We start from the raw sequence: 10,621 nt of genomic DNA, 5'->3' as shown, positions 1-10,621 counted from the left end.
AAGGTTTGAAGGAGACAATCAGAGCTTAACCAGTACTAAATCCAACATTATAGATGCTACTTTGAGCAGTACATTATCATTGGATTTAATCATCCAATTGTAGTCAGTGAGACTCCCATTTCTTGTGATTGAGTAGTGAGCTCTAGGTAGCTGGCCTTTCTGCATGTGCAGACCCCATTTGTATACACATACTATTTGCAGTAGTATCATCTGATTGTGGGTAAGGTTTCCCACCATGGTTTTTACCCTTATAGGGTTTCCATGTACAAATCTTTGTGTTATGTGTTGTGGATGTTGTTTCTCCTTCTGTTTCATGCATTAAGTTTCACTGATATTGATATTAATTGTTAATCTGTTTACCGACATTAAGTTTGGTTTACCGGTATTAAGTATCAATTTTAATTAAGTTATGTTTGGGTTGAAATTAATAGACAACTGATTCATCTCCCCCCACCCCCTCTCAGTTGCCTCTGGGTCCTAACATAGATTGTGCTATATCACGTAGGAGACATGAAATTAGATAGTGGAAGGAAAAGATTAAAGAAGATTTTATTAATCATTCATCTTTGAAGATAGTTTTGAAAGGTTAAATCATTAACTTCACACAACGACTGGAGAAATATTTATTGGTATTTTAACAATAGAAAAATAATGAAAAATGCATTAAAAGAAGATAAAAAATACAATTTAAAAATTGAACAAGAGCAAGTTAAAGAACTCATGAAATGACAACTGGAAAAAATAGTTATGAAAGAAGAGCAACATATATTTCAATGAGAATAGAAGTAAGATTTTAAAGAGAAAATAACAATAATTTCAAATATAATCAACAAACTTATTAAGGCAAATAGTAATAACCCACTAATGATCATTTAGAAATCGTAACTTTTAACAGAATATAAAAATAAAATAAAAATAAAATAGCAAGCAATAATAACATAAATAGTCAAAATAAGACTAACCAAATAAATATTGGTTTGGATAAATATATAATTAATTTTAATAAATAATACATATAAATTTGTGGCAACATAGCACAGTGGATTAGCGCTTTTGACTTTGGATCAAAAGGTCGTGGGTTCAAATCCCACTATGTTTGATTGATGCCTATAGCTTGTCATCGCTTAAATTTTATGGTTTTACATTTTTATTTTTAAACTTTAGGCCAACAAATAATATTAATTTATTATTTTTCAAATTGCAAAAGCTCAAATCTCTTATAATTTTGATGTTAAAAACAATCAATTCCCTCTAATTTTAATGTAATTGCTTGTTATTCTATTTGCATTATTTTAGAATGATCTCATATTGGTTAGATAAGCATTCATTAGAGCCCCATAAAATTAAGTTGTGAGATAATTCTATTAATTATTTTCTATTTTCTTTCGATGAATTTTTGTAAGTTGACATGTCTTTGGATCATTTTAGTTTTTATTTCATGTGAAACACAATCTTGGGGTTGTCTTGTTTTATTGGTAATTTAAAGGTATCTAAACAAGCCTTTCTTACTATCACCATATGGGTTGAGCTTCTTGACCTACCCATCCACTTTTGGGATTTCTTAGGGTAAATTATTTAGCATCCAGAGCATTTTATGTGTGACAAAATGGATAGCTTTTATTCTACTCATTCCCACAAAAGGGTATGTATAAAGCTAGACCTTACCACTAACTTTAAAGAGTGTGGAAATTCAAGTTATGCCCCTTCACTTTTTGTAGAAGATGAGCTACATAAACTTGGCTAATACTTGTTTTAGGTGCTAATCTCTTAATCATAATATTATAGACTATTTCATTATTCCATCATTGACTAGGGTAAGCTTCTTGTTATGAAATTAATTTTGTCTACTAAGGACAAGATTTGGAATACTATTGGAAGGAAGAAACTATCAACTTGATAATTGATCAGATCTAGTGAATTAGTTCTTATAGGTGAGACATAGCAATATGTGTCAATTCTCCACTCTATTGGGTTTGTTCCTAACCAAACCACTCAAGCTTTATTGGCCTTGGGTCATAACCCTATCAATAGAAGTTTTGTTTTACTTCACTCAACCCTCAAGGTGGTCTTAAATCTTAGTGCTCAGAGACAATGACTTGTTGATGGGAAATTATAGGAGTGAGTATCAAATTTTATCTCACTTGGTGAAATTTTTGTTGCCGATTATAATTATAAATGGATGATGATGGCCAAAAATATCTCTTCATGGATGACTCACTCAAGGTCACCATATGGGTTGGATTTTTGTCCTAACCATCTATTTTTGGGCTTTATCAAGGAAAATTATTTAGCATCCAAGGAATTTTAAATGTCATGAAAATGATATCTTTTATTCCACCCATTCAGACCACTAAATGGTTTGTATAAAGGAAAACCTTACCACTCACCTTAAAGATTTTGGAAATTCAAGTTATTCCCTTGCACTTTTTCATAGAAGATGAATTGCATCGACTTGGCTAATACTTTATTTACGCGTTGCACTCTTAGTCATAAGATTATAGACTATCCCCTTCATCACTAACTAGGCTAATCCTTCTTGTTAAGACCTCAATGTTGTATACTAAGGAAAAGCTTTGAAATGCCATGGGAATGAAGAAATATCAACTTGAAAATTAATCAAACTTAGTGACTTAATTCTTATATGCAAGATCTAGCAATATTTATGTAACATTGACTTAATTATCCACTCTATTGTGTTTGTTCCTAACCAAACAACTCAAGCTTTATTGGCCTATGTCATCAATCTATCACTAGATATTATGTGTGAGTGCACTTAACCCTTGAGGTAGTATGATGCAAGACAAAAACCCCTTTCCTTCAAGCTTACAAAATTTAAAACACAGATACCCCTACAGGGACTCTCGGCTACAAATTAATAGTCGACTACAAAACTTAAGCTTATATGCTCATCGATTAGCAACACATAATTATGTAACTATAGCCCTAATTGGACCAATTCCTATACTTGATGCTAATTCTATCCTCTAACCCCTCTTGGGTCCTCACAACAAGTTTCAAGGTATTTTGACAATCGAATCAGGGAGAAACTGTAAGATTTCTGTTATAACTGTGGTTAACCTAACTAGCCAGGCAACCTCGTGAAAAATATACAAAGTCTTTATGGTTTAAAATTTTAACCATCGGTAAATGGAAGATAACACCCAACTCTATACCCACACATGCTAACATAAATAGTTTGAATCCATACAAATGCAGGAAACTGAACAAATTTCAGAGACAGAGCGAATGACATAAAATAGACTTCCAATTTGGTGCCAATGATTTCAATTTGAAAAAAAACAATTAAAGAATTACATAGAAGAATTATCCTAGTTCTCCCACTCTTCATTCTCTACCCATTGCTCATAAAATTTATACCAAACTTGAACTTTTCTATCATGACCATTGGACTGCATGACTATTGAATTTTCTAATCTCATAAATCGTTGTTGAACACAGGTGTCATAATAGCACTGTTGAGCTGATAAATCACTATCAGACACCAGTATCATAATAGAAATTCCAAACATGTATTCTTGATCACCCATAATAATAACTCTTCAAGGCAGAGCAAAAATTTCATGTAATTCTGATAAAACAAACTACTCCAATGTCATTCATTTTGGTATAGCTTATGCCGAACAAGACATGTGGATGCCTATCAGAATAACCCATCGAAGTCGTCTAAACAATATTTTGCAATCCCGATAGTGTAGATTATCTCGATGACAAACTTATTGGATTACTTATTCTGATGATAACTTTTCACCACAATGATACTTTATCGGGTTAACTATCCCAATGCCAATATTGATACCTTATTGTAATAACTATTCAAAGTCAACCAAATAGAATTTTGCAAATCCGATAGTATAACCTATCCCAATAACAACAATGATACCTTATCGGTTTAACTTATCCTGATAACAGTAATGACAAAATTTTATCACAGTGATATTTCATCGGTATAACTTATCCCAATGACAAAAATGACAACATTTTAAGCAACTTTACAAATTTAAAAATCATGACTCCAATTTTAACCAACAGACCCAAAAACATGAAATAACATTAAAAATGGTCTCAGCAGACCTTATTGAATCAAAAAGACCCAACCCTAACTCCTAAGACTCAAAACCTAATTAACATATTCTAGGTCCTCCTGCACCAAACACCCGGTCTTGGAAACTAGACTGTCCTTGTCCATCTGTGACCTTCTGAGGTGTCATCCTTGCTTGAGTACCTTGAACTAATTTCTCCATCACAACTGCCTCACGTTTTCCATATCCATATTTTGACCCTTGCCAAACATTCCCAACTCCTTGTCCAATCATCTGTCCTTTATGCCTCAGGTTCTTTGTCACTGGAACCCCTAATCCATCATGTTTATCAGGCCCAACATGCTCTGTTATTGCAGAATGTGACTACTTACCAACTTATTTTTCCACTATAGGACAAATTAGAGTCCCAACTAGGATTGCCTTATCCTCCTTCCACCCACCTTGTGGCTACACATACACCTGATATTTAGCCTTTGTTTGGTCTATTTTAGGTACCAACACCTTACCTCTATCATCCTTGACTAAAATAGTCTACAAACATTTTAATTTGGTATCTCCAAACATCAGAGTGAGTACAACTTTTATTGAATCATCTTCACTTACCTTCACCAACTCCTTCTTGCCAACCAAGATGATTTTTTCTTCCTTGCCTCTTGCTTCTTCAGTCTCCTGCAATGGGGTTAATACAAAATTTTTTCCATCCTTCTTAATGGTGTAGGTATTCCTTCTACCATCATAAAGTGTTTGCCTATCAAATAGCCATGGCCTTCCAAGAAGTAGATGGGAACAATCCATGGGTTAAATATCACAAGGTACCTTATCTTTATTTTTTCCAATCTAAAACTCAACATAGGCTTGTTCATTTACCAAAAGAGATCGATTATCATTTACCCAAGATTCTCTATATGGTGCTTCATGAGGAATTATTTCTAGTTTCATTTTATCTATCATCTCTCTAGACACCATATTGTTAGTGGAACCCGAATATACTACTACCTTGCATACTTTACCTTTACATTTGCATGTGGTCCTGAACAAGCTCATTCTTTGAGTCACCTCCTTCTCCTTATATCCCTTCAAAATTATTCTTCTCAGCATCAATGATTCACCTACTTCTGGAGAAACAATATAATTTGGATCGGTGACACTTTCGCTATCATCTTCTTTCACAATTTGGACTCTCTTTTCACCCCTTCTTTCACCACCACTTGATGTAGATCCTTGTTTCTCAGGACACTTGAATGTTGGGTGTCCAAACTCTTGATAATTATAGTACCTACCTGAACATATATTGGAACTCCTACCTCCACTAAATCAGCCTCTTGTGCCTCTACCTATGAAATTTGCACCTTGATCTTGACTCTTGTTTGCATCTTCTTGGCTTTCATTTGATTTTCTTGAAGTAGAAAATGTTTCTTTGCCCCTAAGGGTGTTTCCTATGCCCCTACTTGACTTATCTTGTCTTATCTTGATCTTTTCTTCCACTCTAATTGCCAATTGAAAATATTCCTCCACTATCCTTGGATTTGCCACAACTAGTTCATCCTGAATGTTAAATATAAGTCCACCAATGTATCTAGCAACCTTTTCAACCTCATCTTCCTTCCTTCCTGATCTTATGCTCAACTTATAAAATTCATCAGTATAATTTTTGACATCTAACTCTTTTTGTTTTAAACCTTGGAGTTTCTTATACAATTGAACTTCATAGTCTTTAGGAAGAAACTTACCATTATGTCCCAGGAAACTATTTTTGCCTTAGCTCTCTTCCTCCTTTCAGCTTGTTCATAGTCCCACCATAATAATGCATGTCCTTTCATCTTTGTCTTTTCTATCTTCACTTGCTTCTCATCAGGAACATCTTCACATTCAGAGTGATTGTCCATAGATACAATCCAATCTAGGAGATCCTCTTCATCCAAATTACCTCCATACATAGGAAATTCAACTTTCACCTTATGTTTTTCACCTTGAACTGCTTTTAGAAGTCTGATTGTTCTATGTTCCTCAAGATCCAATTTCTCTTCTCCTTCTGCTCCCTAGAACTCATCTTCTTCTTCCTATTCACTCAGATCTCCCAAATCAACATTCCTTCTCTGATTAAAATCTAAGGCTTCAAGCCTTGCCAACACAACATTGTAGGACTCCTGCGACCTTGTATTCTTCTCTCTCAACTCCTGCAACTCTCTAGCAGTACCAACATTCTTAGGAGGCATCTTGTTTGGAATCACTTACTCACTCTTCTCTCAACCTTCAAGTATCTCCTTTAAAGGAATCTAATCCATTTCTCTAATACCACTTGATGCAAGAAAAAAACCTCTTCCATTCAAGCTTACAAAATTCAAAACACAGAATACCCCTACAAGGACTCTTGGCTACAAATTAACAGTTGAATTGCAACAAAACTTAAGCTTATATGCTCATCAAATTAGCAACACATAATTACAACTATAGCCCTAATTGGATTGAAGTCTCTCATTGATTCTAATTATATCCTCTAACCCCTCTTGGGTCCTCACACCAAGTTTGAAGGTGTTTTGACAATTGAATCACAGAGAAACTGTCAGATTTTGGTTAGAACCCTAGTTAACTTAACTAGTCGGGCAATCTCGTGAAAAATCTGCAAAGTCTTTATGGTTTAGAATTTCAACCATTGGAAAATGGAAGATAACACCCATATCTATACCCACATGTGCTCACATAAATAGTTTGAATCCATACAAATACAGGAAAACAAACAAATTTCAGATTTAGAGCGAATGACAGAAAATAGAATTCCAATTTGGTGCCAATGATTTCAAATTTGAAAAACAACAGTTACAAAATTATATAGCAGAATTCTCCCAATTCTCCCCCTCTTCTTTCTCTACCCGTTACTCATACAATTTATAACAAATTTGAACTTTCTCGCCATGATCATTGGACTGCATGACTATTCAATTTCTTAATCCAATAAATCGTTGTTGAGCACAAGTGTTGGAATAGCAATGCCGAGCTGATAAATCACTATCGGACACTGGTATCAGAATAGAAATTTGGAACATGTCTTCTTGATCACCCATCAGAATAACTCTTCAAGGTGGAGCAACAATTTCATGTAATTCCGACAGAACAAACTACTCCAATGTTATTTATTTTGGTATAGCTTATGTCTAACAAGACATGTGGATGCCTATCAGAATAACCTGTTAGAGTCAGCTAAACAATATTTTACAATCCTGATAGTGTAAATTATCCCGATGACAACCTTATCCAATTAATTATTCCAATGATAACTTTTCACCACAATGATGCTTTATCGAGTTAACTATCCTGATGCCAATATTGATACCTTATCAGGATAACTATTCAAAGTCAGTCGAATAGAATTTTGCAAATCCGATAGTTTAACCTATCCCAATAACAACAATGATACCTTATCAATTTAACCTATCCCGATAACGGTAATGACAACATTTTATCACAATGACATTTCATCGATATAACTTATCCCGATGACAAAAATGACAACATTTTGAGCAACTTTACAAATTTGAAAATCACAACTCCAATTTTAACCAATAGAGCCAAAAACATGAAATAACATTACAAATGGTCTTAACAGACCTTATTGAATCAAAATAGGCCTAATCCTAACTCCTAAGACTCAAAACCTAATTAACATATTCCAGGTGCTCCTGCACCATAGTCTTAAAGCTCATTTCTTAGTGACAATGACTTATTGATGGGAAATTCTAGGGGCGAGCATCAAATTTTGTCAGACTCAACAAATTATTTTTTGCCAATTTTAAATATAAATATATGATGATGACTAACTAGATCTCTTTAGGGATTCCTCACTCAAGTTCACCATATGGGTTGAGCTTCTTGGCTTGCACATCCACTTTTTGTGTTTCTTGGAGAAATTTATTTAGCATCAAAGGCATTTTATATGTCATGTAATAGATAGTTTTTATTCAACTCATTCCAACTAAAGAGTTTGTATAAAGGTAGACATTATCACTGACCTTAAAGAGTGTGTAATTTCAAGTCGTGACCCTTCATTTTTTCGTATAAGATGAACTGCATCAACTTGGCTAATACATTTTTTAGGTGCTAATCTCTTAATCATAGGATTGTAGACTATCCATTATGCCATCATTGACTAGGCTAAGATTCTCACTAAGACCTCAATGTTGTCTACTAAGGACAAGCTTTGGAATACTATGAGAAGGAAGGAACTATCAACTTGAAAATTTACCAAACCTAGTGACTTGGTTCCTATAGGCAAGACCTAGCAACATGTGTCATCTTGACTCAATTCTCCACTGTATCAATTGGTTTTGTTGCTAGCCAAAACACTCAAGCTTTATTGGTGCTAGGTCATCACTCTATCACTGGAATTTTTGTTTTGAGTGCACTCAACCCTCAAGGTGGTCTTAAATCTCATCTCTTAGAGATGATGACTTGTTGATGGGAAATTATAATTGTGAGCACCAAATTTTGTTTCACTTGGTGAATTCTTTTTTCCAAGCTTGAATATAAATGGATAATGGTGACTAGCTAGATCTTTTCATAGATGCCTCACTCAAGGTCACCATATGATTTGAGCTTCTTGGCCTACTCATCTTTTTTTTGGATTTCTTAGGGAAAATTATTTAGCATCTACGACATTTTTTATGTCATGAAATGGATCTTTTATTCCACTCATTACCACTAAAGGGTTTGTATAAAGGTAGACACAAAGAGTGTGGAAACTCAAGTCATGCCCCTTCACTTTTTATAGAAGATGAACTACATCAATTTGGCTAATACTTTGTTTTAGGTGCTAATCTCATAGTCATAAGATTATAGACTATCCCCTTATGCCATCATTTATTGGGCTAAGATTTTGCTAAGGTCTTAATCTTGTCTATTAAGGACAAGCTTTGGAATACTATGTGAAGGAAGAAACAATCAACTTAAAAATTTACCAAACCTAGTGAATTGATTCATATAGGCAAGACCTAGCAATATATGTTTAACCTTGACTCAATTCTCCACTCTATTAGGGTATTTTGCTAGACAAATCACTCAAGCTTTATTGGCCCTAAGTCATCACTTTGTTACTAGAAGTTTTTTTTGATTGTACTCAACCCTCAAGGTGGCCTTAAAGCTCATTTATTAGATACAATGACTTCTTGATGGGAAATTCTAGGGGTGAGTATCAATTTTTTCTAACTTAGTGAATTTATTTTGCTATATAAATGGAGGATGATGTTGAATATCTAGGCAACTGAGAGGGGGGGGGGGTTTGAATCAGTTGACAATTAAAATCTTCTTTAAAATTTATTCACAGATTTAGAATGACTAGCAGAAATAATGAAAATAGATAAAACATGAAACCATATGCATATAACAGAATAGGCATAAAGAACACCAAAATTTATGTGAAAAACCCAATAAGGGAAAAACCACAGAGAATGCTAATTCTCAATATGAAAACACCGGTTAAGGTGATTTTTTATAAAGGTTGGCTTGCTAACAAGAATGCTCACTACAGGAGGGATCACTACCCAGAAAGGCTCACTGTCGGAGGGCTCACTGCCCAGAGAGGCTCACTGCCAAAGAAAGAAAGATAGAAAAGAAAATACACCATTGAAAACATAGTCTACATTGTCAAAATTGCTTCTGGTAACTATCTGCAACACAATTTCACACATCAACTAGATTCTTTCAATCTCACATATATTTTGCACAATTAGTCATTTACAAAAATGCCACACTAACTCATCTAGATTAATCACATACATATACTATCTCCAGAAAACATAATCCTCTAAGTCGGCCAATAAAGAGATCTAAAATAGGTCACTACTAAACATTCTAGTGGTGGGAAGGAATGAGAAGTAGACCATAACACAACATTCCTCATTGAACACATCAACATGCTACATACATCACCAAAGTCGGACCCAAAATATTATCCATATTCTATACAACTGCCATTACACAATCTCGACTTTCAGACCAAAAACCTTAACTTCTAGATCAACCCGAACCCAAAGATAGCACCGAGTAACATCAACAATACATCTTATGAAAAACCAAGACATCTGAGAAATCACCAAACAAACATCATATAGCATCCTAAAATTGTATCCCTTGCAATTTTGACTGCGTTTGGGGCCCTCACCTTAGTGTTTTCATTCTCATGCTTGATCAAGACTTGTATATGCCTCCACCATGCAATAAACTTCATATTTTCCCTTTTTTCTTTGCTGGGACCCCTTACCCTAACCCAATTTGGGGTAAGACCAGGGTGTGGCACCTTTGTCCTCATTGGGACTAGGGGGCTACGCCCTAGTCCTCCCTAATTGGGGCCCAATTCAAACCCTAGGCCCTATCTCAAATTTGAGTGAGAATTGCTTCTTCATGTCGACCTATGTTGGAAAATTAGTAAGTTTGATGACAGACATGCATACAAAGAGGGTTTCCCCTCTCATTCGATATCCATTACATTCATGAAGTATTAAGCACACAAGAGATCAAGCTTTCAAGCATGGGAGAATTCATCATCAAGAATTTCTAGAGGTCTGCAA

General features: G+C 34.6%; 1 non-coding gene across 1 annotated transcript; it reads left to right on the top strand.

The window, feature by feature from the left end:
• Positions 1-1,025: 1,025 nt before the first annotated feature.
• TRNAQ-UUG (transfer RNA glutamine (anticodon UUG)) lies at positions 1,026-1,108 on the top strand. The gene has a single exon. It is a non-coding gene; the product is annotated as a tRNA-Gln (tRNA).
• Positions 1,109-10,621: the final 9,513 nt, after the last annotated feature.

This window comes from Cryptomeria japonica, chromosome 10 (assembly GCF_030272615.1).
Source record: "Cryptomeria japonica chromosome 10, Sugi_1.0, whole genome shotgun sequence".
In the NCBI taxonomy this organism is placed as follows: domain Eukaryota; kingdom Viridiplantae; phylum Streptophyta; class Pinopsida; order Cupressales; family Cupressaceae; genus Cryptomeria; species Cryptomeria japonica.
This window is presented reverse-complemented; position numbering and strand designations above follow the sequence as displayed.